General features: G+C 38.0%; 1 protein-coding gene across 1 annotated transcript in view; it reads right to left on the reverse strand.

Annotated features, from left to right (window-relative positions):
* LOC133568752 (neurturin) overlaps nucleotides 1-2,832 on the reverse strand; it is an 80,322-nt gene extending 77,490 nt beyond the window's left edge. The window contains exon 1 of the mRNA XM_061920867.1: nucleotides 2,502-2,832. The gene's annotated coding sequence lies outside the window, so the exon portion shown is untranslated. The remainder of the gene's footprint in view (nucleotides 1-2,501) is intronic.
* Nucleotides 2,833-7,751: the final 4,919 nt, after the last annotated feature.

Genomic DNA, 7,751 nt, shown 5'->3' on the forward strand with positions numbered 1-7,751 from the left:
TGTATGTATGTATGTATGAATGTATGTATGTATGTATGTATGTGTGTGTGTATGTATGTCAATTTGTAAAATATATAATAGGGTATAATAGGAATCGATATAATAAAAAAATAAATATCGAATTAATGTATTTTGCTTAGCTTGTCATAGTAGAACCATTTCTGGTAATGAGAGGGAACCTGCAGCCATTTAACCAAAGTAGAAAAAGTGAATAAAATATGTATGTATGTGTGTATGTATGTATGTATGTGTGTATGTATGTATGTATGTATGTATGTATGTATGCATGCATACATGCATGTATGTATGTATGTATGTATGTATGTATGTATGTATGTATGTATGCATGTATGTATGTATGTATGTATGTATGTATGTGTGTATGTATGTATGTATGAATGAATGTATGTGTGTATGTATGAATGCATGTATGTAGGAATGTATGTGTGTATGTACAGTATATATGTATGTATGTTTGCATGCATGTATGTATGTATTTATTTATTAATGTGTGTATGTATGTTTGTATGTATGTATGTATGTATGTATGTATGTGTGTACGTATGTATGTATGTATGCATGTATGTATGTATGCATGTATGTATGTATGTTTGTATGTATGTATGTATGTATGTGTGTATGTACATTTGTAAAATATATAATAGGATATAATAGGAATCGATATAATGAATAAATAAATATCAAATTAATTTATTTAGCTTAGCTTGTCATCGTAGAACCATTTCTGGTAATGCGAGTGCACCTGCAGCCATTTAACCAAATGAGAAAAAGTGAAGAAAATGAAATAAATGCCAAAATAACTACACAAATAATACATATTTTAGATAAATATTTTTAAAATATATATAATTCTGCAGGTTTTTTTGTGAAATACAATCAATGAATTGTAAAAAACACTTACACACATTTGTGAGGAGCTAACCAAAATGTCTTAATTTGACATTTAATTTATTTGATATCTGTTTCTATCATATATTTTACAAATGTATGTAAATGTTTTTACAATTCCTTGATTGTATTTCACACAAAACAAGTACAGAATTACATATTTATCTAAAATATTTACTATTTATGTACTTATTTTGGCATTTATTTAATTTATTCGACAGTGTTAGAAGATTCATATTTTCTTCACTTTTTCTCATTTGGTTAAACGGCTGTAGGTGTTTTTACTATTTCACAAAAACACCTTCGGAATTATATATATTTTTAAAATATTTATCTAAAATACGTATTATTTGTGTAGTTATTTTGGCATTTATTTCATTTTCTTCACTTTTTCTCATTTGGTTAAATGGCTGTAGGTGCACTCGCATTACCAAAAATGGTTCTACGATGACAAACTAAGCAAAATGTCTTAATTTGGTATTTATTTGATTCAATATCTATTCCTATCATATATTTTACAAATGTGTGGAAGTGTTTTTTACATTTCATTGGTTGTATTTCACAAAAAAACCTTCAGAATTATATATATTTTAAAAATATTTATGTAAAATATGTATTATTTGTGTAGTTATTTTGGCATTTATTTCATTTTCTTCACTTTTTCTCATTTGGTTAAATGGCTGTAGGTGCACTCGCATTACCAAAAATGGTTCTACGAAGACGGGCTAAGCAAAATGTCTTAATTTGATATTTATTTTATTTGGTATCTTTTCCTACCATATATTTTACAAATGTGTGTAAGTGTTTTTAAAATTCATTAATTGTATTTCACAAAAACAACTCCATCATTATATATTTATCTAAAATATCTACTATTTATGTACTTATTTTGGCATTTATTTCATTTATTCGACAGTATTCGAAGATTCATATTTTCTTCGCTTTTTCTCATTTGGTTAAATGGCTGTAGGTGCACTCGCATTACCAAAAATGGTTCTACGAGGACAAACTAAGCAAAATGTCTTAATTTGAATTTTGTTTTATTTGATATCTATTCCTATCATATATTTTACAAATGTGTGTAAGTGTTTTTTTACAATTCATTGAATGTATTTCACAAAATAAACTCCAAGAGTTGTATTTAAAGACAATAAAATCGACGATGAACGTAGTTTGGCATTGATAAAATTGATCAAACACAAAGTATTTGGTTGAAAGGCTCCAGGTACAAGATGTATGTCTGGGTCCACTTTGCGTGACCCCGCCATAAAGAGCGAAGCAAACTTTCTCCGTAGGTGTGACAAGCCGACTTTTTGCCACGATTCGCGATTCGGGAGCTAAAAAGCTGTGGGATGTGCGCACCAGAGAGGGAGGGAAAGTGCAACGGGACATTAGAAAGAAAAGCAGAGAGCGTTCAGGTCCGCACACATTCCGTGACAGGCCGAGCACGGACATGCATCTCCGGGGAGGCGCCGCTCGCCGCAACTAATCCGGCGTGCGCTGCGTGGCGAGGCGAGGCGGCACACCTCCAAGTAACGCCTCGGCCATAATCTGGCGGCTTAGATCAACAAAAGACGAGGAGTCGTCCTTACCGCTCGGGACGGCTAATCCTGCTTTAGCTGTGTGGCGTTTGTCTTCTGCTGACCCCGGCGAGGCAAGACCGCGGCGACCGTCACCCTTCCCGAGAAGACGCGCATCCCGGCTCCATTGGGGTCCTCACGCCTTCTCGCCGTCGACCACGCGGGCTCCTTCCTCCTCCCGGGGAGACCCGGGGTCAACATTCCTGCCTGCGGCCAGCGGATCCATCAAGGGTGGGGGGGAAAGTTTGCGGACAGGGAAAGCGTCCGTCGCTGTCAAGATGTTCTCGCGGCTCCTCTCAGAGAAGATGAGGCGAGGGCGAGGGAAAGAGGGAGAGCTTGTCCGCCTGACACCCCACCCCCTCGCCCCCCCCCCCCACCCCCTACACTCCAACTGTTGCTCCTCCTCCGTGGTTCCCGAGTCGGATTACCCCTGACGTGATAATCTGCCTGAGGGCTGCGACTGCTAAAGGATGCTTTGGGCTTTACGTTCACCTTCTGCTGCCGGAGAAGCTGCCGTCTTAAGGAGGGCGAGATGGGCGAGGGGGTGGGGGGGTCCGTGGGTCCTCCAATCTTTTAAGGGGGAATTAAGAAAGTTCACCATTGGTTTAAACGCCGTTAAGACACTTAGATGACATTATCACAGCGGTGGTATTCCCCGATAATGGAATCTACGGATAAAAAGCGGCGTTTCGGGCTCCGGAAGCCTCGGGGCGGAAAACCGAGGAGCAGATGGTTGTGTGTTTTTAGGACAGGGGGATTGGCGAGGGGCTATCAAGGAGGCTTTGAGACGGGCAACACAGCGATAAACAAGCCGTCAGGCGCAAATAAAGACGGTCCAGAATGCTGGCAGGTGTTTTGCAGGAGGCTTATAAACACATGACTTGTGTAGTCTCCAGACGGAACATCGACACCACTCTGAGGCATACTTGACCACCTTGAGACCTCCAAATTCGGGAGATTGGAGGGTTGAGGGGCTAAGGGGGGGGGATACAAACCCCGTTTCCATATGAGTTGGGGAATTGTGTTAGATGTACATATAAACAGAATACAATGATTTGCAAATCCTTTTCAACCCATATTCAGTTGAATATGCTACAAAGACAACATATTTGATGTTCAAACTCATAAACATTTTTTGTTGTTGTTGCAAATAATCATTAACTTTAGAATTTGATGCCAGAAACACGTGACAAAGAAGTTGGGAAAGGTGGCAATAAATACTGAAAAAGTTGAGGAATGCTCATCAAACACTTATTTGGAACATCCCACAGGTGTGCAGGCTAATTGGGAACAGGTGGGTGCCATGATTGGGTATAAAAACAGCTTCCATGAAATGCTAAGTAATTCACAAACAAGGATGGGGCGAGGGTCACCAATTTGTAAGCAAATTGTCGAACAGTTTTAGAACAACATTTCTCAACGAGCTATTGCAAGGAATTTAGGGATTTTACCATCTACGGTCCGGAAAATCATCAAAAGGTTCAGAGAATCTGGAGAAATCACTGCACGTAAGCGATGATATTACGGACCTTTGATCCCTTAGGCGGTACTGCATCAAAAACCAAAATCAGTGTGTAAAGGATATCACCACATGTGCTCAGGAACACTTCATAAAACCACTGTCAGTAACTACAGTTGGTCCCTACATCTGTAAGTGCAAGTTAAAACTCTACTATGCAAAGCGAAAGCCATTCATCAACAACACCCAGGAACGCCGCCGGCTTGGCTGGGCCCGAGCTCATGCAAAGTGGTAAAGTGTTCTGTGGTCTGACGAGTCCACATTTCAAAGTGTATTTGGAAACAGAGGACGTGGTGTCCTCCGGAACAAAGAGGAAAATAACCATCCGGATTGTTGTAGGTACAAAGTTCAAAAGCCAGCATGTGTGATGGTATGGGGGTGCATTAGTGCCCAAGGCATGGGTAACTTACACATCTGTGAAGGCACCATTAATGCTGAATGGTACATACAGGTTTTGGAGCAACATATGTTGTCATCCAAGCAACGTTATCATGGACGCCTCTGCTTATTTCAGCAAGACAATGCCAAGCCACGTGTTACAACAGCGTGGCTTCGTAGTAAAAGAGTGCTGGTACATTCCTGGCCAGCCTGCAGTCCAGACATGTCTCTCATGGTAAATGTGTGGCGCATTATGAAGCGTAAAATACGACAGCGGAGACCCTGGACTGTTGAACGACTGAAGCTCTACATAAAACAAGAATGGGAAAGAATTCCACTTTCAAAGTGTCAACAATTAGTTTCCTCAGTTCCCAAACGTTTATTGAGTGTTGTTAAAAGAAAAGGTGATGTAACACAGTGGTGAACATGCCCTTTCCCAACTACTTTGGCACGTGTTGCAGCCATGAAATTCTAAGTTAATTATTATTAGCAAAAAATAAATAAAGTTTATGAGTTTGAACATCAAATATCTTGTCTTTGTAGTGCATTCAATTGAATATGCGTTGAAAAGGATTGAGAATATTTGATTCGGGAGAGGCACTGAAATACGGGAGAATCCCGGAAAATTCGGGAGGCTTGGCAAGTGTGCTCTGAGGGCATCACGAGTAAAACTAAAAAAAAAAAAAGGTTACGAGAGCCTCTCCAGAAATGTTCCTTTGGTGGACGCTCTTGTAGGTCTCAGCCTGCAGCCGCACCGTAAATCACTTCGCGGAAAGTCAAGAATGCAACACTGCAGGGACCTCATGCCTTTTTTTTAATATCTCGATATTTTTTAGGCCGTATCGCCATACACCATATATATCTCCATATTGTTGCCTTGGCCTTGAATGAAGACTTGACACATATAATGACAGCAGTATGATGATTCTATGTGTCTACATTAAAACATTCTTCTTCATACTGCATTCATATATGCTCCTTTTAAACTTTCATGCAGAGACGGAAATCATAACTAAAAGTGTATTTATTAAACAGTTATTAAGCAGTGGCACAAACATTCATGTCATTTCCAAAACAGAAAGTCCAAGATTGTCAGAGACATTTTAAAACAAGCTATGAGTGCACTTTTGTGCATGATGTCACTAAGATGACATATCAAAACAACACTAAATTAAAGTCCACTTTTTGTACAGAACGCCACTATAATAGAATAAAACAAATAATGTGCGCTTTTGTGCATGATGTCACTAAGATGACATATCAAAACAACACTCAATTAAAGTGCACTTTTTGTTCAGAACGCAACTACAATAGTTTAAAACAAATAAAGTGCACTTTTGTGCATGATGTCACTAAGATGACATATCAAAACAACACTCAATTAAAGTGCACTTTTTGTTCAGAACGCAACTACAATAGTTTAAAACAAATAAAGTGCACTTTTGTGCATGATGTCACTAAGATGACTTATCAAAACAACACTCAATTATAGTGCACTTTTTGTACAGAACCCACACTTCAATAGTTTAAAACAAAGTGCACTTTTGTGCATGATGTCACTAAGGTGACATATCAAAACAACACTGAATTAAAGTGCACTTTTTGTAAAGAACGCCACTACAATAGTTTAAAACATATAAAGTGCACTTTTGTGTAATATGTCACTAAGATGACTTATCAAAACAACCCTAAATTAAAGTGCACTTTTTGTACAGAACGCCACTACAATAGTTTAAAACAAATAAAGTACACTTTTGTGCATGATGTCACTAAGATGACTTATCAAAACAACACTCAATTAAAGTTCACTTTTTGTACAGAACGCCACTACAACAGTTTAAAACAAATAAAGTGCACTTTTGTGCATGATGTCACTAAGATGACATATCAAAACAACACTATATTAAAGTGCACTTTTTGTACAGAACGCCACCACAACAGTTTAAAACAAATAAAGTGCACTTTTGTGCATGATGTCACTAAGATGACTTATCAAAACAACCCTAAATTAAAGTGCACTTTTTGTACAGAACGCCACTACAACAGTTTAAAACAAATAAAGTGCACTTTTGTGCATGATGTCACTAAGATGACATATCAAAACAACACTATATTAAAGTGCACTTTTTGTACAGAACGCCACCACAACAGTTTAAAACAAATAAAGTGCACTTTTGTGCATGATGTCACTAAGATGACATATCAAAACAACACTATATTAAAGTGCACTTTTTGTACAGAACGCCACTACAACAGTTTAAAACAAATAAAGTGCACTTTTGTGCATGATGTTACTAAGATGACTTATCAAAACAACCCTAAATTAAAGTGCACTTTTTGTACAGAACACCATTACAATAGTTTAAAACAAAGTGCACTTTTGTGCATGATGTCACTAAGATGACATATCAAAACAACACTCAATTAAAGTGCTCTTTTTGTACAGAACGCAACTACAATAGTTTAAAACAAATAAAGTGCACTTTTGTGCATGATGTCACTAAGATGACTTATCAAAACAACCCTAAATTAAAGTGCACTTTTTGTACAGAACACCACTACAATAGTTTAAAACAAAGTGCACTTTTGTGCATGATGTCACTAAGATGACATATCAAAACAACACTCAATTAAAGTGCTCTTTTTGTACAGAACGCAACTACAATAGTTTAAAACAAATAAAGTGCACTTTTGTGCATGATGTCACTAAGATGACATATCAAAAACAACACTAAATTAAAGTGCACTTTTTGTAAAGAACGCCACTACAATAGTTTAAAACAAATAAAGTGCACTATATAGATATATATGTCCACCCTGAGATCGGTAGGTTGTGAGTTCAAACCCCGGCCGAGTCGTACCAAAGACTATAAAAATAGGACCCATTACCTCCCTGCTTGGCACTCAGCATCAGGGGTTGGAATTGGGGGTTAAATCAACAAAAATTATTCCCGGGCAGAGCACCGCTGCTGCTCACTGCTCCCCTCACCTCCCAGGGGGTGATCAAGGGTGATGGTTCAAATGCAGAGAATATCTTTGCCACACCTAGTGTGTGTGTGACTATCATTGGTACTTTAACTTTAACTTTATATATATATACCTATACTGTATATACCTTAATATACATATATACCTATATATATACCTATACTGCCTCACCAGCACTGGCTTCCTGTGCACTTTAAGGTTTTACTACTTACGTATAAAATACTACACTGTCTAGCTCCATCCTATCTTGCTGATTGTATTGTACCATATGTCCCGGCAAGAAATCTGCCTTCAAAGAGCTTCGGCTTATAAGTGATTCCTAGAGTCTAAAATAGAGCCTTTTCTATTGGGGCTCCAGTACTCTGGAATGCCCTCCC

The sequence above is a fragment of the Nerophis ophidion genome, linkage group LG14 (assembly GCF_033978795.1).
Source record: "Nerophis ophidion isolate RoL-2023_Sa linkage group LG14, RoL_Noph_v1.0, whole genome shotgun sequence".
In the NCBI taxonomy this organism is placed as follows: domain Eukaryota; kingdom Metazoa; phylum Chordata; class Actinopteri; order Syngnathiformes; family Syngnathidae; genus Nerophis; species Nerophis ophidion.